Source organism: Chamaea fasciata, unplaced genomic scaffold (assembly GCF_029207755.1).
Source record: "Chamaea fasciata isolate MVZ Bird 193981 ecotype frontalis unplaced genomic scaffold, bChaFas1.0.hap1 SCAF_7, whole genome shotgun sequence".
Lineage (NCBI taxonomy): Eukaryota > Metazoa > Chordata > Aves > Passeriformes > Sylviidae > Chamaea > Chamaea fasciata.
Genome location: NW_027094092.1, coordinates 58,009,577 through 58,035,858, shown reverse-complemented (window position 1 = coordinate 58,035,858; position 26,282 = coordinate 58,009,577). Strand labels below are relative to the sequence as shown.

The following is a 26,282-nucleotide window of genomic DNA, read 5'->3' as shown; positions in this document are numbered from 1 at the left end:
AGGTTTTTTCCACTTTTCTCCAATGAAATCTTTTCTCAAACCAGCTGGGGGAAGGGCTGCTTGAATTTGCTTTCTAGAGGGACCCTTTTGAAAGGTTCTTCCCAAATTTACCCTAAACCAGGAGAGGTGCCACTGGCATTTCCAAGCAGCTCAGTGTCACCAGAAACCCCTCACCATGTCCCCACCCACTGCCACTCCTACATCACTGATGACGACGCTGAGCACAGATTCAGATCTCCCCTTCTCATAGCTCCAGTGCAGACTGACCACCCCAGTCTGGCCTTTGTGGTTTCTGTCTATAAACCACTGAGGGGTTTTTTTGTTTGTTTATTTTTTTTTTCCATGGCTTCTTACTCCCCCCAGTATGTTTTGATGAAGGATTTTATCAGAGCCTTTAGGAAATCAATATCTCTTATATCCATTAGATCTCTGTCTTTCCACCACATATTTGGCTCCACTAAGGACTGTGGTAGATTTTGGGAGATATAATTTCTCTTGCCAAAACCTGTGCCCTGGTACAGGTGCTTGTCCTCTTGTCCCACCAGTTTCACAACATCATCACTGGGTTTGCTGCTCCAGATATCCTGCCCTTGACACCATTTATCCCAAAACTGCCTAATTGTTGCCTCCCATTTGCTTCAACACCTGATGGGCAAGAAAACAAGCAAGGCAGGCTGGAGACCAGCAAGGCTGAGCAAAGATCTGCTCCTCAAACTGAGGAGTGAGAAGGAAACACACAGCCAGTGGAAGCAGGGACAAGTGACCTAGGAAGAGTAAAGGGATACAATTTTGATGTTTAGGGATGGGGTCAGGAAGGCAAAGGCACAGATGGAAGAGGCCAACAAGAACCTGGTCTAGTGGAAGGTGTCCCTGCCCATGGCAGGGGGGTTGGAACAAGATGATCTTGAAGGTCCCTTCCAATCCAAGCCCTTCTGTGATTCTATAATTTTACTCCATGTTTTGGTATCAACTCCTCTAAGGATGCTCTTCCTTTACCTTCCCAACACTGGCTTTTCCTTTGCCTCTGTATCAATTTTTGTGTAGACTCGATATGAAACACAATCACAGTAAATCCCTTCCTGCCTTTCAGACCTTCCCATATAGTTGTTGCCAAGAAAGAAAAAAAAAATATACAAGATGTAAATAGCTTGACCTCTTATCCAGAAAAAGAGAAAAAGTTTACTTAAGGTAAAATGTTCCACGCTATTAATTTGATCTGAGTTTTGATTTGCACCAAGAACACTAACTGCTCCTTCTGCCATCTCATGCAGCGAGGTTATTCCCATGCATGTGGGAATCCAACCGTGTATCCAATTGCTGCTCTGATTCACGTGAAATGGAAACCCCTGGAAAATTGATTTCTTAAATCCAAGCGGAGACTGCCGCATCTTGGGAGGCCTCTGCCAGGCAGCTGCGACACAGATCCCGCGTGTCCGTGTCACCCATGTCGCCAGCCGGTAGAAACTTTATCCTCGCCGCTCGGCGGGAGCGGGACTCTCCTGCCTGCCCTCCGCCTTCTCCGCAGTGCCGGGACCCGCAGGGAGTCCCGGAGCGGTGTCCCGGGTGCGGCGCCCTTGGTGCGGCGCCCTTGGTGCGGTACCCCCGGTGCCGTACACCCTTTGCAGCATCCCTAGCGCGGTACCCCCGACAGAAACCTCCGGCGGTAGCCCCGGTGCGGTACCCCCGGCAGGGCACCCCGGTGGCGGAGCCCCCGCCCCGCGCGTCACTCCCAGTCCCGGCGGCGGGCGGGCGGTGACGCCAGCGCGCCGGGCGGGGCGGGCGCGGCCCATTGTGGGCAGGGGCCGGGCGGGCTCCGCGCCGCGCAGCGCAGCGCCGCGCCGGCAGGTACGGCGGGCGGACCGCGGGCACCGAGCCCTCCGCCCCGGCAGGAACGGCGGGCGGACCGCGGCCACCCAGCCCTCCGCCCCGGCAGGAACGGCGGGCGGACCGCGGCCACCCAGCCCTCCGCCCCGGCAGGAACGGCGGGCGGACCGCGGCCACCCAGCCCTCCGCCCCGGCAGGAACGGCGGCCGCGCTGCGGTGAGTCCTCCGAGCCCCTCGGCGCTCCTCCCCTTTCGCTTTGCGGGGCTTTTGGCGGAGTGTGTTGCCCTTCTCCCGTGCCCCGCGGCCGTGCTGGGGAGGGGTTCGGGAATGCCGGCAGCGGGGCGGGGGCTGGGGCTTTTCTGCCTTTTCCCCGCCGTGTGAGAGAGGAGAACCCGCGTCCCACCCCGCCCCGGGCGCTGCGTGGAGCTGTTGCCCCGGGGGGAGCGCCGGGACCCCGCGGGCCCGGCCCGCTGCCGGCGCCCCGGAGCACGGCGTGTCCCCCGGAGCACGGCGTGTCCCCCGGCCCCGACGTGTCCCCGGCCCCGGCGTGTCCCGGGCGGTGCCCAGCCCCGTGGGCGCCGGGCAGGGGGCGCCCACGCGGGGGCGTGGGATGCGGGATGCTGCTGCTGCGCTGCCTTCTCCATGGCAACGCCTCCGGAGGCTGCTGCAGCCCCGGCGCCGGCTGGCACGGCGGCTCCCACCCCTGCGGCGACTCCCACACCACCGGTGTGACCCCCCCTGATGGGGCTCCCGCGGACTTTGGGCGGGGGGGGGGGTCTCAGCCTCCTGAATGCCTCCCCATAGGCACAGCAGTTTGGGGTTGCCACATCGTCTGGATGTGCCAAGCCTCTGGTGCTGGTGTCACACATTTTGCTGCAGGCGTGCTCTGGTCCAGCCGATGCTTTGATGTGGGAGTAGGATTTTGGCATGTGTCGGTTTTGGGTTAGGGCTTGGCTACAAGCAAGTGTGTGGCTCGGGCACTAGGTGGGGAGGTCGGGTCTGTCACTGGCTGCACCCACCCAAAAATCTTAAGGAGGATTCTGGTCTGGGGTCTACCTGGAGGAGGGACAATGCCCTTGCTGCGTGGAGCCTTGAAGGTTGGCACCCACTGCCATTGGGGTGCAATGACTGTGGTGACATCCTGGCCTTTTGCTTGGCATGAAACCTTCCGTGTGAACAGTGGGGTTTCGTCCCTGGGGTCTGCAGTGCTCATGGCTTTCACACCACGCTGCCTCCTGCGTTGGTGCTGGTGTGGAACAGTCTTTCTGCATCTTTAAGTGATCAAGGTTAATTTAAGGCAAAGATGGATGATAATGTGCCTCCTGACAAAAGCCACGTGAACCGACAGGGCTGTGCTGTCAAACTGGGGGCGAGGGGCTCCCCGTGGAACATCACAGGGTGCAGCCAAGTCCCCTTTTCCAGGTGCTGGGGAGAGGGCAGCCCATGGCACAGGCTGCCCTGGTGGTTTTGACCAGGCGTGAGCACTGCAGATGCCCAGCATTGTACAGCCAGCCAGCTTCTCCCGGCAGCAGGGAGAGGGAGATGCCAGAGGTTTCCTTTTTTTCCCCCTCTCTAGAGGTTGATTTTGATACTGCGTACAAAATCAGGTGCTGGTGTGTATTAATGCCTCAGTGGTGGACCGTCGTGCAGCCTTGTTATCCTCCCTTGCCAAAAACAACGTGTTCCAAAGCTGTCTGCATTCCCTGCCGGCCCCTCTTCCAGTCCCATTAGGAGTAGATGGGTCCTGCAGCATCTGGAGCTTTTTCCACGAGAGCTGGAGTTTGTTTTGGCGTGCATTTCCCCCCAAAGCCCGCGGGTCAGGCTTCCACCTTGCTGTTCCTCGATTAATGAGTGACTCGCCCTGCTCTCCCCATGGCCATATGCCGGGACCTGCCCCTGCTCTGTCAGGAGCAGGAAGCAAAAGCCAAAGTCCACGATCTCTGACCGCCCAACGTTGTGTGACACCGGGACAGGAGGAAGCAGTGACGCTTCCTGGCTCTGGCCGGCGCTCAGCTGGTGTGTGGCTCTGCCCGTGCTGCCCTGACACGGCCCTGGGATTTTGGGGTCCGGCCAGCCAGGCGTGCACCCTGCTCCGTGTACTGGCCTCTGCCCCGGGGAGGCAAACAGGATGGGTGAGGTGTAAAATCAGCGCTGAATCTGCTCCCCTGGGCTTGAAACGGAGTCAAACCGGTCTTGACCTGAGCTGGCTCCTTATCTGACCTTTGTTTGTGGCAGGGGTGCAGGAGGGAGCAGGAAAGGGACAGCCACAGCGGGCTGGCCCCTCTGGTGAGGACAGGCAAGACCTGGGGACAGCCGGTCTAACTGGATCGTGTTTATCTCCCTTTGCTTCTGTGCTTTGTTTTGGTTCCTTCCTCCTCTTTTTCCCGCGCTGTCATGTCACAGCTGAGGAGCCCAAGGCAGTGGGGACATGGAGCTGTTGGGCAGCTGGGCTTCCCACAAATTCTGTTTGTCAGCCAGCCAGGAGCGTGGCTCCTCTCGCTCCATCTTCCTGCTTTGAAGTTCCCTTGCACTGACCATCCCTGCCGGGTCCATCCCTAAAGACCTTTGGCTGTTGCACTTGGAGCAGCCCACCACGTGCCCGGGTTGCAAACATACCTGGTGCCTTTATAACCTGAACTGGCTGCATGGGGATCCTGACGGATGCACCACCCAGGGCGGGTGGTCTCCTGCCCATCCTCCTCCTGCACAGACACCCACTGAGCTGGTCCTACACGGCCACTTTTATCTCTGAAGTATTAATAAATGAAGCCTGCCTATTTCTGTGAGCCTTTTTAAGAGGCTGGCAGGGCTGCCTTGAAGGCTTGCTCGGCACTGCAACTATTCAGAGCTTTTTTCCGTGTGTGCTCTAGCAGTCGATAAGCCAGGGCATCCAGCTGTCAGCTTTGGAGATTGCCAAAGCCTGCTCAGCGACATTTCTGCAGGCTTCACTCACAAATGAGGATTTTGTTGGACGCTTTGGTTTCTGACTTGATGCTGGTAATTAAATATCTTAACTTGGCTTCAGAAAGCTGCCACTGCCATGGAGTGACTGGTGAGGCCACATGAAGCAGGATGTGCTTGTTCTGCTGGAATTGAGTGTGACCTAACTGTGATTCTTCAACCTGCAATTTATTTTCTTATAAAAATATACTTTTTAAATATAAGTAAAACCCTTTTAAGGAGGAAGAAAACCCTTGTGTTTTACTGCTGTGCTGTTAAGCTTGCATGGACCTGCTGGAACAGCTGTTTATTTGCAAGTCGTGGCAGCCGAATGCCATAAAATTCAAATCATGTCCACATTGATTTCCCCCCCCCCCTCTTTTAAGGTAATCATATATGTACTTTTCACTCATGCAACACAACAGATGTCAATGCCATGCTGAAAAAAAAAGGAGCTGATCTGAGCAAAGGGCTGTAAATTGGGGCAGAAATACTGAATGTGTTGGTTAATTTAGATGCTAAGTCACATAGATTTACTAGCTCTATTTGCTTACCATACTAGGGTATGACAGAAACAGCTAGTTAAGGGTTGGAAAGTCATTAAATATTCCAGCAGAAGCTCTTCTGGGTATTGCATTAGTTCCCTCACCCTTCATGACATATTCTTTGCGCAACCTAAACTGGAGGAAGGGGGTTGGAACTCAATGGTCTTTAAGGTCTATTCCAACCCAAACCATTCTGTGATTCTGTGATTTCCAACTTTCTGTTTAATGCAAAAATTAGAGGCTCCTTAGCCCCTTGCCAGATACGTCTTGTAATTTGCTGTTTGCCTTTGATTCTTCTTTCCTTTCTTCCTTAATTGGGAGAAAAGCAGTGCTGGTGCCTACTTACCCTCCTGCCCTACGAGGAGACCATTTGCTCTTGGTATCTTCTGTCCTTGTGGCATGTCATAACATTCTGGAATACGCTGAGGAACCAGGAGTTCTGGGGGAGCACAGAAAATCTCAGCTCAGTGAGTCATAAAGCTTTCAGATCTTTGTGGCCACTGAGGAGAAAACCAAAGGAGATGGAAATGAGAGAAGCGGCCTTGGCACACCGTGAGGACGTGGTTAGTTGACTGAAGAGTTTCAGGATCTGAGCTGACAGCGCTTTGTTTCGTGATTGGTGTGGCCTGAACACCAGCCACCTGAATTATAGCAAATTAACCAAATTAACGCCTGAAGTTGTCTGAACATCTGGCCTGTGTTTTCCTCATGGTGGGGTTGAGTGGGGTCATTCCCAAGGGCATCTGGCCCATGCTTTGCCCAGGTCTGGAGCAACCTCTGTGCCCTCACATGAGTCTCTGATTACCCCGTCTCTGACCTCCCTCCTGGGTTCACCCCCAGCCTTTTGGGGGCAGTTTATTGTGAATGCATTAAATGGAGGCGGTTTGTGCTGCCTGGAGCACCTGGGCGAGGAGGTTGCTCGTGGTCCCTTCCTGAGTCAGCCAAACTGGACGGGGTGGCCCAGCCTGGAGACACTCACTGGTGAGTCAGTGTGACCGTGACTCAGAAAGTTTCTCGATGTTCTGCTCCTCACGGCTGAGTTGCCTTGAGAAACTGCGTTCAAAACATCGCCTTGACCCACTGGAAGGGCGGTGTTGGACAGGCGTGTTCTTACCCACCAGCTCATCATGCCAGTGCTGATGGGTGCCAATGTTGGTTGCTCTTCAACCCTCTTCTCTTCCTGCAGCGCGTCACTTGGAGTTTTATTTTTTGTGTTTGGAGCTCGCTTACAGACACGGGGGAAGCGCAGCAGCTCGTCGTGGTGCTGTTGGTGTGAGAGCTGATGCGTTGCTGGCTGGAGACATCCTCTCTTTCCCAACCCAGAGCTCCCCGGCAGGGCCTGGCGGATGATTGAAGGGTTATTTGCCGTGCCAGACAAGTGGCTTCATGTTTCCCTCCCGCATTCCTGGGGCTGAGCACAGCGCATAGCGATGTGCTTTCAGCTACGTGCTGCTTACCTGAATCATGTCTCCCCCGTGCACGCAGCTTGCGTGGAAGTCAAGGGCTCTCCCTGTCCAGGCTGCTGTGTCCCTGTGCCACCGAGTGCTTTGATGACAGGGCAATGAAATGAGGTGTGGAGGGTGTGGTGGAGGCTCGCAGGAGCGTCCGGCTCTGTCTGCGGTGGTGCAGGCGGCTGTGCCTGCTCTCACCACACCTCCCGGAGGAATGGTTTTCGGAAGCTGAACCCAGTGACCCAGTTACCGACCTCTGGGTTTGGGCTGTTGCCAGGAATTCTGCGCTGAGGCTCCTCGTCCCCTTTTGTGCAGGCCCTGGGTGGAAAGCGGCCTTGCCAAAGCTCGAAACGACTTGGCAACAGCCAGAGATCGGTGAGATGAAGAGAGGGGAAGGACCCAGTTAATCCACCTGACCTGTGCCCATCCCTAGGAGAGCAGAGGAGAGCACAGTGGGATCTCCTGGTGTTCCTGGCTCCCTGCTGCTCCTCTTTCACATGGGGCTTTCATCCTGTTTCCCGTGGCGATGGGCTGGGCTGCTGGCAGATCCTGCCCCGGGGCAGTATGGCAGGAGGAAGCAATTCAAAATCGTGCCATTCAGAGGCAGGCTCTGGGGGGTGGTGTGTGAAACGCCAGCAGCTGGGCTCTGTACCAATATGCAAAACTGAGCTTGGCAGCTTTTGGGGGAGGCTCTGCAGGGTGTCGGTTCCTCTGATGCTTTGCAGGAGTGAGGATCAGCTTGCATCCCCTTCTAGAGAGCGGGGCATCCTCAGGGGCTGTAGGGTCGAGCATTTGGGGGCAGACTGTCACCAGGCAGGAAAGTCCTCACACTGTTTTTGGGCAGGAGCACAACTGTCTGTATGCTGAGGCTCTGCTCTGCACCTGGGAGCCAGCTTTGCACCACTTGGGCTGGGGGGAGAGGACAGCACTTGTCATTAAAATCAAAAAAACCTACCGGAGTATGAAAATGGGGGGATGCAGAGGAGCATTGGTCAGGGGTGGGATCTGCAGCCACTCAGGTCTGAGGTGTGAGAAGGAGAGTGCAGTGTGTTGCAGGGAGGTGTGGAAAGATGTTTTGTGTTGCTCAGGTGGTTTTCTAGCAGCTTGGTGCCTGTTGCAGGCAAACTCTGTTGGCAGGCTTTCCTCCCAGCTCCAGCAGGGAGGAGGAGGAGGAGGATTGAGGAACAGTCCAGAGACCATTTCCCTCACCCCAAACAAGCAAGATTAGTTGTTTTCTGTGGCATGGCCATGGGGTCAGTGCAGGGGGATGTTTTCTGGCTCAGATGGTTGTGGGACAGAGTTCAGTCTGTGGTGGGTCTGCCCTGCTGCTGCTCCTGAGTGTTTCTTTTGTCCAGACTTTTTCTGAGGTGGCTCTCTGGAGCTGCACATCCATCTGACTTTTACCTAGCCATGAGTGTGTGTGGGGGGGTTTTGTTTTGTTTTTGTTTTTTTTTTTTTTTTCCTGAGTTCTTGTTCTTTGCTTGGCCTCAGCATCAACTTAATGAATGGTGCTTAGAGGAGCTGTGAACTCATGTCCCATCCTGGGGAGTGTGTCAGCTGTGGTCCGGTGCAGCTGTTTCCTTCAAGGATGCTTGTGTGGCTGGAAGTGGCTGCAAACCTGTTTGTTTTAAGCTTTCCCTGCCGTGACTCCAGTCATCCTTCGTGTTCCTGTTGTTCCATGCTGCTGCTGCTGCTCCTGGAAACCACAGCACCTTCTTGCCAGAGCTGAGGGTGGGGGAGATGTGTCAGGGGAGGTGGACACCCTTGTCGTGCCTGCCTTCCACAGAAATCGCATGCAAAGGACGCTTCACTGGCTGAGGTTTCCTTCCCTCTGCCCCCGAGGCACGAGGAGTGTCTTGGCTTGTGTGCCCAGCGCAGGGAAGAGAGGCTGCTCTGTGCCTTGATATCAGGGTAAGCCTTTAGGGTGCCTGGTGGTTTTTTACAGCTGCTCTGTCTGGTTGGGCACCACTCTCCTTGCACATCCCACGCATGGCTCTCAGCTGCCGTGCCTCTGCAGAGGGACACTCGCCCAGCTTGCTCATGGACGGCCTGGTGCTGGATCTCATCCTGCAGCACTGGAAAAAAAAGCAGCCCCACGGTGCTGCCTCCTGGGCTTTTCTTCTTCCATCAAGTCCTGTGCCAAGTGCAGGGCTCCTGCCCTGTGTCTCATACTCCGTGTAGGAGACAGCAGGGTTGAGGCTGTCGGAGCTCTGGTTTTGTTTTGTGGTGCCGGGCGAGCGTGAGGCAGGAGAAAAGCTGAACTTGCAAATCTGTTCCTGGTAAGTCATGCCAAGGACTGTTTGAACAGTGCTAATCCCAGGTGTCTCTGGAGCAACCTTGTTTACAATGCCAGCGCTTCAAATAGGTGTTCTGGCAGAAACTTTACGCAAGCCATTTGCTTACCAAAGCTCTCCGGGTCTGGGAGATTGGTTTTCAGACCTCAGCAGGCCATCTTCTTGTCCCAGCATTTTGGGACCCTGCAAAGAGACTGGAACCTTTTTGGGGATCACTCGGATCCGTTTATGAGCTCCATCTATTTTTCCATGGGGAGTGCTGCTGGCAAACTGCATGTGAAATAGCTGGTGGCTCTGGAGCCATGAGAAATCCCTGCCCATTACACGGAGCAGAAAGATGTTGAGGAAAATTTTTGGAGCATGCTAAATATTGTAATCCCTACAGTCGGTCTGCTTTTGGGGCTGGGGCTGGAATTGAGCCTTTATGCTCATGTTTTTTTTCCCCCCGTTTACTTGTGTATTAAATGCTGCTCTTCCACTTACCGGGTTCAGCAGAATTTGTCAGTTCTTAATTGTTGCAGTGGTGGTCATAGTTGTGTTCAAACTGCACTGATGTGTGACAGGCTGTGATTTGGGTTACCTAGTCATGAAATTGTGCTGGTCCCTTAGCTGGCACACTGGGACTTACCTTACATCTAGGCTTTTCGAGCCACTCTACAGCGTGACAGCTTTCATCCTGAGAAAAAGAGAGTAAAGAGGGACTTCAGCCTGAAAATTCTCTGAATTGATTTCCAAAGGATTGCTTGTAGTTGCATCACAGGAAGCTTTGTTGGTTTTGCTCTGGGGTTGAGGCTGAACTAGGTGAGAGACGTGTGAGACAGTGGTGATGATGTGTCTCGAAGCTGCAGCTCTCAGTTGCCTCACGTTCATGTTTTTATTTTACCTTTGCCTTGTGGTTTGGACTGTGTTTTTCATTTTGCTGAAAGTCTAATCGGGACTGTGTCTTTTGGGGTCTGGCATCCCCAGTATGCCACGGGGTGTGGGATAATTAAGGAGGGACCCATCCCTGGGGATGGCAAGACCCGAGCTCCAGCTGTGGTAATGGGCTGTTAGAGTGTGTTCTGGAATGTATGCCCTTACTCTGGGAAACTGACTCCAGGTAACACGGAGTGGGGGCAAAAAGACCTGTGAAAAATGGGTGCTCATTTTTTCCAGGGGGGAAAAAAGCCAAGGAAAACAAATCCAACAGTCGCCTTGTCAGATATGTCACGGGAATGTCCTTATCCTGCCCCTGGGTTGGACTCAGTGCTGCTAATTACAGCTTCTCTCACTGCTGAAAGGAGAAGTTTGAATCTGTTCACCCTGGGTTTCCCACAGCAGCATTTTGGAACAGCACCAACCCCATATGTCCATGCCTGGAAGCTCTTGTCCCACGCCAGAGACTGGGCTGCTGTTTGCACCAAGCCTTGGATTTGTGAGCACCCATCGTGGCTGAAGGTCTGGGAGAAAACACCTCTCTGTCTCTCTGGAGTGTTCTGAACTTGCCTGCTGCAAAAGGCCCTGCAGAGGTGCTCTGGAGCCCAAGGGATGTTGCTGTAAAGGTCCCAAGCACAGGAGTGCTGTCCTTTCTGGCTCTGGCCTTGCTTTTGGCTCTGTCCTGCCCGAGGATCTGCAGCTCAGCTCTCCCTTGGGTGCAGGGCTTCCCGCCTAGCAGAACTGGCTGGCTTTCAGGAAAACAGACAGGCCTTCTCCTCTGGAGCTGGGAGTCCCAGGCTGCTGCACAAGGGGAGAAGGTTGTAACCAAAGGACCCTTTCATCGCCTGCCTCTGCCTGTGCTGCCACTGCAGCTGCTCTGGAGCTGGGCTGTGGCTCATTTGTGACACGCTGCATTCGGGGGACAGCTTTGTGTTCTTGTTTCTAAATTCTTGTGTAGCTCCAGGAGGGGAAACCATCCCTAGCCTTTCCATTTTGCACGTGGCTGTGTTTCTGTTGGGAGTCCAGCATTAAGGAAGCCTGTGGGATGCTGCTGGTGGGGCTGTGGTGTTGTGAGCCCATGGCACACACCTGGGCAGAGCAGCAGGACAGGCTCTTATCTGAGCTTGTGATACACTCAGTGCTTTCCCAGCACCAGCTCCAGGTCATGCAGTGCCCAATACAGATGGATGTTCTCAGCTTTCCACTGCTGGTCTAACCTCAAGCTTATTAAAAGCCCACAGGACTGTGTCTTCCCCTTCCTCCTCCTGCTTCCTTCCCCCTCCCTTGGCTTGTCAACACCAGGTTTTGAATAAATCATCTAGGATGTGATCACACAGGAAATTCGCGATTTTTTTTTTTTTTTTTTAACAGCCGAGTTCGGAAGTGAATTCAGCTCTCCAGGGTTTCAGTCCTGTGCTTTTCAATCACGAGGTTCCCCATCCTTTCTACTCTGTCACTTGTGACATGACGTCTCCTTGGCCGTGTAAGCTTTTCCCCTGCTTCTGCCTGCCCACAGAAACAATAGCTGCTGGAAATGCTCTTCAAGAATGGCTGGGGATTGCCTGTGGAAAATGCAGATTTAATCTGTGTTAGGTCTTTTTGTTGTTATTTTGTTTACCGCTTGGTTATCCTTTTCCTTCAGAGAAAAGCCCTTGTTCTTGCAGCAGAACTCACCACTCGTGATGTGTTCCACGCTGGAAGTAACACGCTCAAAACCCTGCATTCCTTTGTGCATCTTTATTTTCTTCTTCTTTGTGAGTGGGAGCTTAGGGAGTATAATGGACAGATTAGCAACTGTATTTGTGGAGTAACCCATCTTTGTGCAGGTCTGGCTGGAAACCAATTAAGCTTGTCTTGATCTCTAAATGAGATTTTTGTCGAACGCCTCACCCAACAGCCTTCTGCAGCCATTAATAGCAGGGTGGGATGGAAATAGCTGAACGAGTGAAGATCTGGTGTTGGATAAACAGAGAGGCGTTGGCTGCGGGGAGGTTCCCGGGATGCGTGCGAGCTGCCGCCTCTTTGTGTGGTTGTTTTGTAGTTCTGCTTCTTGAAACCTGGGATTAGGAGTCTCTGACTCCCAGTGCGCAATCCCCTGCGGTAGCAGGAGTGGGGTTGGAGGGAAAAACTGCTGAATAAAGAAGGAACATCCCGTGGACTTCGTTACTGTGCCAGCCCCCATTCCTGTGACATCCCTGGGGCAAGAGCAAGGGTGTGTTGGGAGCTCCTTGTGACTCTCACCTGCAGGTCCCCCAAAGTGCCTTGGCCTGGTCAGATCTGTCTGGTCTTAGGTTGCTTTTTAGCCTGGAAAAACCCTGTGGTGGCTTTCCAGGGGGACACACGACCTTGCCAGGCTGGGGGTGTTTGCTGCTGCTGTGATGAAAACCAGTCCGGGAACGGCGCTTCAGTGCGGTGTTTTTGAAGAGAACCGACTGGGGAGAGATGCCTTTAATGAGCTGTGCCTTCAGGGAACCCTTCTATCTCTGTCCCAGACACTTTCTGCATCAAGATAAGGTTGCAGAGCAGCTGGATCTGTGCTCTGCTTTGGGAGGTGTAGGAGGGGGAAGGGCACTAGGATTTCTTCTAGGGTGCGAACACATTCATTATGATCGCTTTTATTTGTAAAGTAGCTACAGATAAACCACGCACAGGTGATGCCTTCTTCCCTGCATGCCTGGCTTCGCTGTTATGGACAAATGATGGTGAGAGTGATCTCAGGGAAAGGGGGAAAGGAAAACACTGGGGGAACTTGCAGGCTGTAGCTGCTGCAGATGTGCTTGACATGCAGCAGACCACCCTTCTATCCTCTTGGTCCTCTCCTAGGGGTGCACAAACCAGCTTTTCCCTGCATGCCTAGAACTTTGCTCTCCATCTCCCCACTCCCTAAATTCCAAAAGCTCTTGGGTTATTCATGGAAGTGCTGCTTTTTTCCTTCTCCCAGTGTAAAAGTAATAAGAGATGCGGGTCTAAAGACATGGAATCCTTGCTGAAGCCCATGTGTCTCATCAGGGAGGTCAAATTGTGGACCTTGACATCATAGCATGGCCAAACCCAGTCACTTTCTGTGCTGGGGAAATTTGGGTCAGCTTGGGAATCCTGAATCCACAAAGATCTGGATCCGGATGAAGCAAGTGCCTTCCAGGGTTTCATGACAACGGCAAAAGCCTCAGAAAAATCTAAAACTGGAATGACTGGAAGATGGTTTCAGTGCTTGGGTGGGAGTTATGGTGGGAGGAGCTGGAACAACCTCCAGGACTGGTGCTGTTTTGCTTTTTTGGGATGCTCTTGACTGAAGAGCTGCTGAGTTTTGATGCCAGTGAGACAGAAAAATACCTGGTGGCAGGGTGTCCCTCCGTCTTCATCCTGCTGTCGTGGGGCTGAGGCGGTTTGGTGCCGTGATCTGATGAGGCATGGCAGCCGTGCCCTGTGGAGATACCATCTCCTGGGAGGAAAATGTAAAAATAACCACGTCTTTGGCTGTGTCTTTGAGTTGCGTGAGACTGCAGCAAAGGAGGTGGGGGATGAAATGATATCCATGGAAATTAGGCAGGAGAAATGAGCCTTTTCCTGGGAGGCACATCTGAAGGAAAGGTCCTGAAGTCTGTGAGGGAAGTGCCCCCTCCCTCCTGTACTGTGCTGGGGTGCAGGGGACACACTGGAGCTGGGCACTAGGGTGGTTTCAGAGAGTCCCCCATTGTTCCCTGCCATCCTCTTCCTCACTGTGGGCTGAAGGAAGTGCAGCCCCATATGGGTTCCTGCACCTCATCCCATGAGTCTAGACAGGTGACACAAACCCTTACAAGAGACTGTGTCCTGCCCAAGGCTTTGGAAACCTGTTGGACCCATTCTTCCACCTCCTTGCTTTCCAGAGCTTTTATGGAGCAGGTCTGTTCCTCCATGGGGGACCACTGAAGTGTGGAGCTAGGAATAAACCCACGGGAGCTGTGATGGATGGCAGACGGGCGCTCCTGGCGTAAGCAGGCTCAGCTAATTTAATCTGCGGTGGACACGATCTCCTTTGTCTCCCAGTTGAGCTAAATATGCCCTTTGGCTTGTGGTTGTGGAGGCTAACTCCCTTTTTGATTATGGAAAACACACTGACACGGGATGCAGCTGGCTGCCTCCGGATGGAGCCGGGAGAAGAGCGGGATTGGGGCATCCCATGGCTGAGACTCTCTCCTGCTTACCTGGACCTGGACCAGGGCCAAACTGTGGGATGCTCAATGGGCATCTCTGTGGAGAGCTCCAGCTCTGGAGTTTTGTGTGATGCAGGTTTTGGAAGCACGAGGAGTTCCAGCATAGCCATAAGCTTTCCATTGTCTGTCAGGTTTTAAAGTTTAGTGGCTGAGCTGCACCTCAGTGGCTTCAGGAAAGAGAAAAGGTCCTTCTCCATCTTTGCATAACTCCCATAAGCAGCAGTTCCGTAGTTCTGGTTGCAAAGGAAAATAAGAAAGCTGTTGGTCAGCTAGAGCAGCAATTGGAAGAAGTTTTACTCTTGGAAGGCAAAAGGGAAATTAAAGGCCAGTGGTGAAATGTGTTAGTCCAAAGGTGCCACCTGGGTGTGTGTATGCCTGGGATTAGGCACAAAACACACAAGCTGCTGGGTGGGTCTTTGGTTGCTTTATCCTGTGTGACAGAGTCTCAGACTCTTCTGTGTTTGGCCTCACCAGGGTCCTTGAAAGACCAGAGAGTCACAACTACAGGTAAAATGTGCTGCTGCATTTTCCCTGCCACGCTGGCCTCAAAGCCAGTAGTCAATTAATTTTTTCAACCCTTCCTCTTACTGGCTTCAGAGGAGCCAGGAAAGCAGTTCATCAGGAGAGCTTTAGTGAAATGTGGCTTCAGGGTTTCTAGTATTGGCAACTTCTGAGTTAAATACCCGGTGTCAGCCATGCAAGTGCCTTGTGCAGGTATTTGCTGGAGGCTGGCAAAGCTGTATTCCCCCATTTGCTGCCCTGGTGTGTAACCAGCTTATCTCTGAGCAGCTGGATTTAACCCTCTTATCCACCTCTGTGCCAGCCTTTCACACTCTCCTGCTCCTCTGTCCCAGCATTCTGGGAAAAGCCTGGATGACTTCCATGGGAAATGGGTGTTTGCCCTCCCAGGGATGATTACTTCTGTTATTTAGAAAGAAACAAAACAAAAAATGCACCAGCAAACTCCTGGATTGGAATAATTAAGCCAATTGAAGTGTTTAAGTAAATGTTTAAGTTTAATTAAAAAAAACCCCATATATATATACATATATATGTGTCTCACCATGGTTCCTAAAATAATGAGCCACTGACCTGCTTTATCCCTGATTTGGCTTACAAAGGGGAGGTAAATTATCATGGAAGCATAGAATGTCCTGAGCTGGAAGGGACTCTTAAGGATCACTGAGTCCAACTCTAGCCTTGCACAGGACATCCCAAGAATCACACCGTGTCCCTGAGAGTGTTGTCCAAATGTTCCTTGAACTCTGTCAGGTTTGGGAGACCTGGGGAGCCTGTTCCAGTGCTCAGCCACCCTCAGGGGGAAGAGCCTTTCCCTAATTTTCAGCCTAAACCTTCCCTGACACAACTTCAACCCGTTCCCTCAGGTTCTATCACGGGCCACCACAGAGAAGAGATGGGTGCCTGCCCCAGACTTTAGTTAAAAGTAGGGGAAATCAGCTTCACCCTTGAAAGATCAGCTCCTTGTCCTCTGTGGCAATGCCTGAGTCCGTTAGGGAAGCAGAGGATTGCTCTCCAGGGGCAAGGCAGTTTGTCCTTCCTGTCCTGGTGTCTCTGGAGCAGAGCAGCCCTCCACCGTGGGGCCAGCTTTGAGCTCAGAAAGGTGAGATCTCACCTCCCTGCCCTTGCACTGTCCCTAAGCCAGGAGCTGTGCCCTGGGCCTGGGAGAGGGACCACATCCCACCGGAGACTGGGAAAGCCACGGGCATTTCATCCTCCAAAGCCAGTGCACTGGGAATGGCAACCCCTCCGTGGTGGGTGAAGGGAATAGATGTGAAGAGACACGATTATTTATCGAAACACTGATCAGTGCCCAGGGACGGGGGTGTGCTTGGGAGAAGGGGCGAGGCATCGTGGCAGGGCGGATCATCGGGGACCGCAAACACAGCTGTGTGTGCCCTGGTAACTTGAACTCCTCGCTGCTGGGAGTCCCTGCCTCAGACTGCTGCCAGAGATGCTGTACTCGTTATTAAGTAAGTGTAGTTTGAGTGTTTCCAGCGGGGGAGTTCACAGGAGGAAGGGAGGAGGCGTTCCTAGAAACCCTCGGTGGGTGCTGTCCTGGACACTCAGCGTCTTGGCTGGTGGTGTTCTAAAGTGAGCCTTGGGTTGGTGCTGATTTTCAAAGCTAGGAGGTAATATGAAGAAAAGGCAGTGATTTGGAGCTGTGCAATAGCGTTTTGAGCTGTGATTAATTAGCAGAAGAGGCAGTTTGGGAGCGTGGCTGCTGCTGGACCCATGGTGGAAGGGCAGTGCCTGACCCTGGTTTGGCTGATGAGTGTGCAGGGAAGTGCTGCACGGGCATAAATGCTGGGGAAGTGTTTTGTGCTGGGGTGTGGGGATACTCCTCTTGCCATTTCATCAGGAAGCTGTAAAATGGCATCCGGCAACTCTTCAGCCCATGCCTGGAAGCCAAAGCCAGGTGCATGCGATCCTGAACAAGGCACGGGGACATCTGGATGTTTATTTATATTTGAGCTGCATTTGACCACTGGAACAAACACTTGCAGAAAGCGGCCTTAGCCTTGGCTCAGCATTCTGCATGCAGACCACAGGTAGCCCTGAAGGGAGTTTGAGCTTGATGAAAGCACATTAAGCCACCAGTAGCAAGAGAAGCAGATAAGATCAACAAGCTTCGGTGTTTGGGAGCCCCGTACTCCAGGAGAAATCACTTTCAGAGCAAACACTGCTAATGTAGCTTCACAGGGTGGGGGGAGGACAGTGCAGAAGAGGTCCTAAGGGATCTGTGCCACATCTCACCAGGGACAGTCCCACAGTGAGGAGACCCTGGAGGGGTGGCTGGGGCAGTGTTTGGGAAGCTGTTGGGGGCAGCAGCCTCTGTGTCCCATCCCACCTGGTGGCTGCAGCCTTCTGTGAGCCAGCAAGCAGCTGTGGATGGAGTTTCTGCAGCTGTTACACTGATGTCAAGCAGTGTTTTTTCCCTGTTTGCTTCCAAAAATCATCCATTGGCTCTGCCTGCTGTGGGGCAGAGAGAGGTGCGGACCAGGTGGGATGTGACACAGATCTGCACTGGCCTCTCTGCCAGTCCCCCAAAGCCCTGTAAGAAATGTCTGCTCTGAAAAAAGTAATTTCTGCTAGAATGTGGGACTGAAGCAACTTCAGTGCAACCTCTCACTGCTGAGGAGAGTCCTCGTTTTGTCTTGTCCCGTTGGTCTGAATGAAGTAATTTATAAGGACGTTTTCCATGAATCAATAAATCCATGCTTTGCTGCTGTGCCTGGGAGGTTTAATTTGCTCTAGATACTGCACGGAGTATCTCTGTCCTGAATTGCACTGCGAAGTTCTGATCTTCGGGAGAGGATGAGGATACAGATGGATCCTCTGGGAACATGCCGCCAGCAGCTGATGGTGCCTGATCCCTGTTAATTGTGCACCTCCTGGTGTGGCTAAAGAGTTCAGGCAGGGTGTAAGAGCAATAGTTTCCCTGTGTGTGGAATTTGAGGGCTTAGTCCATTGTGCCCTGCATTTCCTGATGTTACAGATCTTGGGGAAACTGAAGCCAGAAAAAATAAGGGGGGGGAAGGGGATCATTGCCCTACAATGAGGAAACCATTGTGAGGAAATCTGGGTTACAGGTAGGTTTTCCTTCCACATCTCTGAGTGATGCTTCCTCTCAATAGGAATTGAAAAACTCCTGTTGCTCTGTACCACCTCCCCTTCCAAAAGTTGCTTTTATGAGCCCCTTGGAAGCAGTGCACATGTGTTACAGATCCTGCCACTGGATCTGCCTGGAAAAAGAGGGCTCAGAAACACAGCTCTGCTACACATAGAGGAGTCAAAGGTAACCCCAAACCCCCCCAGTCCTGAGCTTGTTTCCCTTGCTTTGTCTGAGCACTGTGGTCTGGTGAGGCTGGAACTGTGGTCATGGATGGATGAGGGGACCTTGCTTTCTGCTGTGATGTGGGGGTTTGGGGTTGTTCCTCCCTGGATCTTGTGGACAGCGGGTGTTTTGAAGGCCTCTGAACTGGTGGGGCATGGACTGGGTCAGCTGTGAGCACCTCTCCATCCTGTTCCACCTGCCTGGCTGAGCCCTCAGGGACCCCTCCCCTTCTCCTCCAGAGCAGCTCCAAGATGATTTTATATCTCTTGGAGGTCAGAGCTCGAGCTGGAGAACCCAGAAACGTTCCCAGAGCCAGAACACGCCGTGGCAAGCGGGTGTGTGCCTGGTCTCTGCTTCTCATTTCCTTCGTCGCTGTGAGAGCAGTGGGGCTGCACATGGGGTTTCAGCAGGGTGTCCCCTCTTTTGTTCCTATAGATTGGAAAAGTCTGTGCATGTGTTTATATTTAAAAACAGTATGTACATATTTCAGCATGGCCCTTTTTGAGCCGTGCCCCTCGGGGCTGCTCTGGTTGGATGAAGGAGGGATGTAGCTCACAGCTGCCTACCTGTTGCACTGGCGGCTGTGTGATGGTCCTGCTGGTCCAGCCATTCTTGCACTTGGAAATAACAGGTGTTGGCAGGGAGTGATCCCAAACCTGCTCAGACCCCTTTGAAGTGAGCGGGCTTTGGAATAAGCCTGGCAGCACCAGTGGAGAGGCTCTATGGCTGTTATTTGTGTCACAGCCTGGGCAGGCCTTTCCATGTGTGCCCATCCTGCATTTTCCATGCCCTCTTTCCCACATGCTTGCTGGTGTGTTGGAATGAAACAGATGCAGCTTCTGGTGGTTGTTGGGCTTATTGCCCATCCTCTGGGACAGCAAACACAAGGTCAAACAATGGCTGTGCCAACGGCAAAGTGGAGCAGCCATATAAACTTGTCATTTTAAATAATTGCCATAATGGTTTCTCCTCCTTTTCTTCCACCCCTTTCCCGTGTTCTTCCCCATCTCTGTCATTCCCTGCCCACAACCTGGGGGCTGCCTGGATCTCTTCAGGATTTATGCGAGAAGGGAAATGTTATGTACGTAATTAAAGCGTCGTACTGCTGGATGGAAATGGGATTTGGTGCTTACCGCTGTGACTCTTTCTCATGCATGAGGGTGAACTGATTGATTACTGAGGTTTGAGATTAAATATTCCCCTGAGCTCCGCTGGCATTCAGTGTGGTGGGGGGAGGGCAGAGGGAAGGGGTGGAGGGAATTTATGGTTTTCCTCCAAGGCAAGGAGAGTACGGGAATGTCGGCTGAACGCATCCCCTTGTCCTGGTCTGCAGCATTGGCTGTAACAGGCTCCTGGCACTGGTGTTTTGGGCGCCAATAAAGCAGGTGCCTTACTCCATATCCATGATGGTGAATGGGCTGCTGGTGGGCTTTTCCAGCCCCTCTCACTGCTGCATTGAGCATCCCGTTGCATCCTGCCTATTCCCAGTGAACTCAGCTGCGTCCCCACCTGCCCACACCCCGTTCCTGGCTGGCATCCCTCCCAGCCTAGCAGCGGGGTAGACCTGCTGTCCCCGCCTTTCTCCTTAGGAGTGCCCCTTACTTGTTTATTTTCCTTAGTTGTTTTTAATCCGAAAACCCCTCTGTGTTTGGTTTCGATGGGAAGGGAGGAAAATCCCTCCTCGAGTGCGTGGTGGGCTGGAGACGCCGCCTTCGCCCGCTTCCCTTGAAGTCTAATTTTAGCTGAGGGCGATGGGATCCCTCCAGGGTATGGCAGAGATTTCCTATCAGCTGCCTAGACCTTAAGGAACAACACACACAAACAAAAACAACACAGAAGCGCTTAAAGGTTTATTTGGGTGAATTCTTTTTTTTAAAAAAAGGGTGTGACTTATTTTTCCTTTTACGAGCAGCCCCTGCGCAGCATGCTGGCTTTGTTCTGCTGCAGTCGGGTATTTCAGGTCTTCCAAGATTTAATCAGAATAATTAGTTACTGTCTTGTTTGTACCTTCTGTTTCTGTTGCAGGGTTACCAAAGGGCGTATTTATCTTCCAGAGGGCTGCCCAAGTGTCGCTCAATCATTAGAGCATCCCGTTTCCTCCCAAGTTATCTGCCATGAGGCTTACGTAAGTAAACAAATAAATAAATAAATGGAAGCAGGAATAGGGTGGGGATGGTGCTGGTGGATTCTGCTTGGGGTGGAGGGGGGGGAGGTTGTACGGATTTTTCCTGATTGTCACGGGTTTAATTGTGAGTTGCCTGTGGTTCCCAGCCCATCATGTGGTGATCAGAGGACTGAGTGTTTGGATTGGCGCTGGACGGCCCAGCCAGTTTAATGAGGCTGCTCTCAGCCAAGCCTTCACCCCGCTAAACTGGCAAGGGCTGTGTTGCTCCCTGTCATTTCAGGGGCAGGGGGGAGAAGAAAGGCCTTACAGGAATGAAAGGCTTTTGCTCTTGCTCGTACAGTTACGGCTTTGACTCCTTAACCTGGTGGTGTCCCTTATAAAAATCACAGCTCTGTCTGGAAATAAGTTACCACTGTAAGTTTGGCAGGATTGGGAATTAGCTGTTCCTCAGCTTGTATCTGCCTGTTTGGTTTGGGAAGGGGGACTGTTAATGCACACGTTTCCCATCTCTAACACAGGAGATGAGAAAGACACAGGAAGTCACTGCAGAGGAGGGTGGGATGGCTGGGAAACCTCGCAGGGAGAGCAGTGAGCTGCTGAACCCAGCCCTGGTTCATGCCTGGAGCCTGAGTGAATTGTGTGGTGTTTTCCCTTCAGTGTTTGTCACCAAGAGCAGATGAGTGGCCCTGTTCTGGTGGCAGTGTGAGGCTGGACAATTTGGGTTTTTTTCCCTCGGTTTCTCTCTCTTCCTGAGCTGTTGTGGTAGGTTCTGAGGTGCTGGCTTGTCAGCTGCCTTTTGCTGCCTCATTTATCATGTCCAATGTGCAAGCCCTGGGAAGGGAGAGTTTGGAGTGCATGCTGCTACACTGATGGGTTTAGATACTTTTAAATCCAGAAGCAGCCTTTGCCATCAGTTTCTCTGCTTTCCTGCGTGAGAGGGAGCATAAATTTTTGAGGTTGGTAGCTTTGTGTTAGCCCTTCTTGTGGATCGAGATGTGCAGCTGGGTCTTGTTCTCCTTCCCTGGGAGAAACTCGTGAAAGGGAAGAGGCCTGGAGGGGACAAGGCGGGACCAAAGGGATCTGCAGGGCTTGGGTGGCTTCAGGGGAAATTGCTTGTGTGAAGGTTGAGGTTGAATCTTTCTCTCTGCGTTTGTTGGGAAGAGTAAAGACAAGCCACAGTGATGGGGCCTGTGTTGGACTCTGCTGTGGCAGAGCTGAAGCTGGGCATGATCCCCACATCCTGTCCCAGCTCCGGAGTGACAATTTGGAGAGACGCTGGCAAATCCTCTGTCCCCTCTGGGACTGATGTGGTGCCTGTCACAGCCAGCACTGCACTGCCCGTGGCCTTTGCTCTTTCTGCTCCGGTGTGTGTGGAGGTGGGAAAAGTCCTGTTTGATGGAAATACTCTTAAGAAAACCTGTCAGCCTGATTTTTTCCCTTGATGTTTGCCCAGCTGGAAAGCTGGTGGCACTTCAGACAACACCTCCCGAAGCACTGGCAGTGTGTGATGTGCAGCACAGCCATTGCTCCTGCCTGGCGTGGTCCCTCCAGCCACAGTGAGGGGTGCTGGAGGGGGTGGCAGGTCTGTCTCTAATCCCCATCCTGCTGGTGTGTGCCTGCCTGCTTCACTCAGCCTTTCACAGATCTGCTTGGTTTGGGCAGAGGGAGAGGTGGGGAGGAGGAGCAGAGCTGCTGGGAGTGGAGGAGAGTGAAAGCACGGAGGGGAAGGGAGATGACAGAGTGGTGGAGAGGGTGCTGGGAAGGAAAGGAGATGATGTGGCCGATTTGCCTGATGCTTTAGAAGTTGCTTAGTTAAATTAAGCGCTCACTAGGGAGTCTCATTTGAATTCTAAATAGCTTTGGAGCATGTGAATGCTCTGTGTTACTCTCTTCTTTCTGCAGGGTGAGCCCCCTCCTGTCCCCATCTCTCTTTGAAGAATATCCCCGTTAAAAGTCGACCTTAGGATGTGGGAGGGGAAGCTTGGTGGTCACCTGCTTTCAAAAAGCCCTTCAAAGTTCTCTCCAAGCTCCTCATGATTCCAGACCATTCATCCTTTGTTTTTTTCCAGTCTGGACTGGAAGCTTTGGTGATTGGGACTGACCACAGGTTCCCTCTCCTGCAGAGGCCGTGGCATGCCAGGAGCTCTGGTGTTCATCACACAGCACCAGCTGGTCTGGGCTGAGCTGGCTGGTCTTCCACCTCCTCTCCTTGAGCATCCCACTTAAGGCAGAGGATGATTCCCCTTTGGCTTTCCTGTTTTTTTGCAGGGCTATGTATTTCTTCATTCCTTTCAGCCAACTGAAAAACTGCTCTAAGAGACTGGAGAATGATTTTTTGAGCACCTTATTTCCCTGGTTGTCCCTTGGTGTAGAGCTGGATGTTATTTGTGCACTTGATCATCCTGCTACCTGGTAAAGGAAAATCATAGTGCTTAGTTTTATTTAATTTCTGTAGAAATGAAAGCATCTCAAGCTTCCTTTTCCTTGTCTCCAGAGTAACACAGTCAGTGACAGAGGGTGCCAAAGGCAGGCACAAATCCTGAGGATGGGGATGCAAACAATGTTTGGTCTCCAAAAAACTCTGTCTCAGTCAAGGATGGGGAATATTCCCCACACCATAGCCAGCTTGGGGGGTTCAGCTCTGTCCCCCCATGCAAGTAGATTGTGGCCACCAGGTGCCACTGAGATGTCCCCAGACATGGGGCTCCCTCCCTGCTCTGGTCCTCCACCATGTGCCCACCAGCCCCTTTCAGACGTGGTGGGGGAAGGTTTGGGAGGAGCACACCCCATTTTCCTCATAAAACTCCAAACAAGAGGCTTGGCCTGGTTTAGATTTTAAAAATAACTTGCACATTTGGAAGCTAAAGTTTCAGAAGGGCTCCAAACGGGATAATGGCTTTGATCGTGACAGTCCGAGATCAAGGGAGGGCCTTTTAGGTTTGCTGCATCAGCTGGAAAATATATTGTAGTGTCTAGACTTTATCATCCTCAAGAAAGGCTCTTTTTTTTTTTTTTCTTTCCTACTCTACAAAAGGTCTAATCCAAAGCCCGTGTACAGTTGATAGGAGGGGCTGTGATTGTGTCCATGTTGGAAGAGGTGGGGATGAGTTTGGGCTTGGAAGGACTCAGACCTTTACAGGCGCCCCTGTTTCCGCTGAGGTTGTGTCAGCACTGGGATGGGGAGGCTGAGGATGGGGACCAGCTGTGTGCCAGTCCCCCCTCCCCAGAGTTGTCAGTTCCTGCAGCTGAGCACTGCTGAGGCCTCAGTGCTCATCTGTCCTTGTGGTCAGCTGCCCAGACCAGAATCTGCTACAACTGTCTCGGTTTTCTCTGTGTAATGACCATAAATACCCACATTTGATGGTGGTGTGGACAGAACTTCAGCATTTTTTGCTTGAGTGTAGAAAATGTACGTTTTTCTCTCCTTACCTGTTACCATTCCATAAGTGGGTTTTAAACTTTTTTTAAAAAAATTATTTTAATGAATTCTTTTTTTTTTTTTTTTTTGTAATTCCAGAAGAGAGGCAGGGAAGGATCTTCCTAAGTTGCTTGGAATAAACTCAAAAGCCTGTAGAGAAGGTGAGGACATCTGGCCCACATGTATTTATAGAATCATTAAAGTTGGAAAAGTCCTCCAAGATCATTGAGTCCAATCTTTTGATCAAACACCACCTTGTCAACCAAACCATAGCACTGGGTACCACACACAGCTGTTTCTTGAGCACCTCCAGGGATGGTGACTCCACCATGCCCCTGGGCACTCTGTCCCAATGCTTAACAGCCCTTTCAGTGAAGAAATTCTTCCTGATGTCCAACCTGAACCACTCCCGACATAGCTTGAGGCCGTGTCCTTTTGTCCTGTTCCTCGTTCCCGGGGAGCAGAGCCTGACCCCCACCTGGCTGCACTCTCTTCTCAGGGAGTTGTGCAGAGCCAGAAGGTTCCCCCTGAGCATCCATTTCTCCAGGCTGAGCCCCCAGAGCTGCTCCTCATCAGACTTGTTCTCCAGACCCTTTTCCAGCTCCCTTCCCTTGTCTGGACACCTTAATGCCTTCTTGTCCTGAGGGGCCCAGAACTGGACAGAGCACTTGAGGTGTGGCCTCACCAGTGCGCAGCACAGAGGGACTGACCCTTCCTGAGAGCCCATGCAGCAATCAAGCTCCTCTCTCACATTGGAATATGCCCTGTGGAGGAAGCAGAGGCAGTTTTTCTTTGAAACGCTGTGTTTTCTCTGCAGGGCTCTTGGGTGTGTTTTGGCAGGTGTGTCACTGCCAAAGTCACCACCAGCCATCTCCTTGGTGTCTCTGCTGCGACATGCCATTGATGCCACGCTCAGTGCCTGAGGCTTTGGAGAGGTTGCAGCCTAGTTATGAAAGCTTCATCTGGAAGCCTTGAGAAACATTTGGAAATGTTTTGGAAAACATTTGGATCGAGGATGCCGTAGCGCTGCGCTTGGTTGTTTTACTTTGCTTTGTCCTTGAGCGAGAAAACTGCTGTTGGGTTTCTGGTTTTTTGGGGGTTTTTTTGGTTTTTGTTTTTTTTTTTTTTTTCCCCATCAATTTTTCTTTTAGACAAACTTATTTCCAGGGATAAATCAGAGCAAATGCCAGTGTGAAAATAGTTTGTGGTGTAAAATGGTACTAAAATTGTGCTGGAAGGGATCTTGAGAGGTAACCTCGTCCCCAAGGGTAGTTGAATACACTCATTGGTCTGGAAAGTGATCGTCTTTGCTGGGTGTTTTTTTGTCATAAGTGATCTCAGGAGCAGAGGCAAAAATCTACCAAACAATACTGTCAGTATGTGTGCACGAGCCTTCCTCCGTTTATTCAAATCATTTGCTGAATAAGTGATGAAAATTAACGTTGAGTTTGTTTCCAGAGCTATTCAGAGTAGTATTCCAGAGTAACCTTTTCCACCTTGGCATTTGCCAACATACTGAAAGCTTTACGGATGAATTGCAGTTACCCACAGTCTGTATTTGACATGGAGCCATCCCCGTTTTGCCCCATTTCTGAGACAGCCAGTCCTCAGAAGTCCCACTGGGGTGAAGAGCAGGTTTTTCTTTGTTTCTTGTGAATTAGTTGTGACTTTGCAGTTTCCCAGGTGGTCACCAGCCCTGTGGAAATCCACAGCAGCCTCTTCCCTTGACATCTGCAGGTTTGGATAAAGTTGTGAGATCCTGGGCAAAGGATCACTAGAAATCCTCATCTGCTTTGAGACTGAGCCAAGTGATGCCTTTCCGTTAATTTCTCCTGCATCTTCCTCTGTCCCAGCTTTGTGTCTTGAACGATGAATCAAAAAAAAAAAACAATACCCAAGAGCCCTACTTGAATGTCCCCACCTTTTAAAGGTGCTGCAGAGCTCCATGGGGTTTTTTAACCTTGCTCACAGCTCCCCACTTCAGGGAAGGTTCTGAAGGAGGTTCCCCTGGAGCCAGCTGGACGCCGGCTTGTTCTCCAGCCAGCTTTGCGCTGGTGTGGGAATCCACACAGCCCAGATGGTGGCTGGTTTTCCTTCATCTGGTCCTTTTCCCAACCAGTTTACAGTAGGTGTTGGGGGAATTCATCCATCCTTGGCTCTGGGGAAGGCTTGGCGAGCCCCCCTGAGCCCATCTGCACGTTTAAAGCAAGGATAACTGGCATCAGCGTTCTTGTTTGGCCAAACGCGCGGGGATATCACAGCTTAGATTTGTTACAGATGGGTTTCTGGATATAGTCTAAGGCGTTCTGCCAGCCAATTTTATATCTCTGTAAAAGTGATTGGCATCCCTATAAATAAAGCTGCTGGGGGATTATAACTCTAAATATACTTATTCATTAAATTATTTTTACGTTTCCACTGGGTTGTCATCCTGGCTTATCATAAGCAAACCATGCTCTCTGCCTGTGTGTTATCCACAGCTCCAGCAACGCAGCTTCTGAGGCTTGGAAATGTTTTTTCACTTATGTGTGAGCTATCCATGAGTCTCTGTGCTATGAGTCTCTTCACTTGGACTTCCTCACAGTCGTCATTGGGAATGGCCTTGTCCTGGAGACTGCTGTAGAAGTGGCTGTAAATACAGGAATGGGAGTTTTTCCTTTTGTGAGCATGACTTTGCTGGAGTATTTAGCAGCTGTGACCTGGTAAATACTATTTGCA

At 51.9% G+C, this 26,282-nt stretch overlaps 1 protein-coding gene across 2 annotated transcripts in view; it reads left to right on the top strand.

Annotated features, from left to right (window-relative positions):
- The first annotated feature begins 1,823 nt into the window (after positions 1 to 1,823).
- The window catches only part of DAAM1 (dishevelled associated activator of morphogenesis 1), a 91,325-nt gene continuing 66,866 nt past the window's right edge, over positions 1,824 to 26,282 (top strand). For both annotated transcript variants that reach the window (XM_066189032.1, XM_066189033.1), the window contains exons 1-2: positions 1,824 to 2,040; positions 20,047 to 20,146. The gene's annotated coding sequence lies outside the window, so the exon portion shown is untranslated. The remainder of the gene's footprint in view (positions 2,041 to 20,046; positions 20,147 to 26,282) is intronic.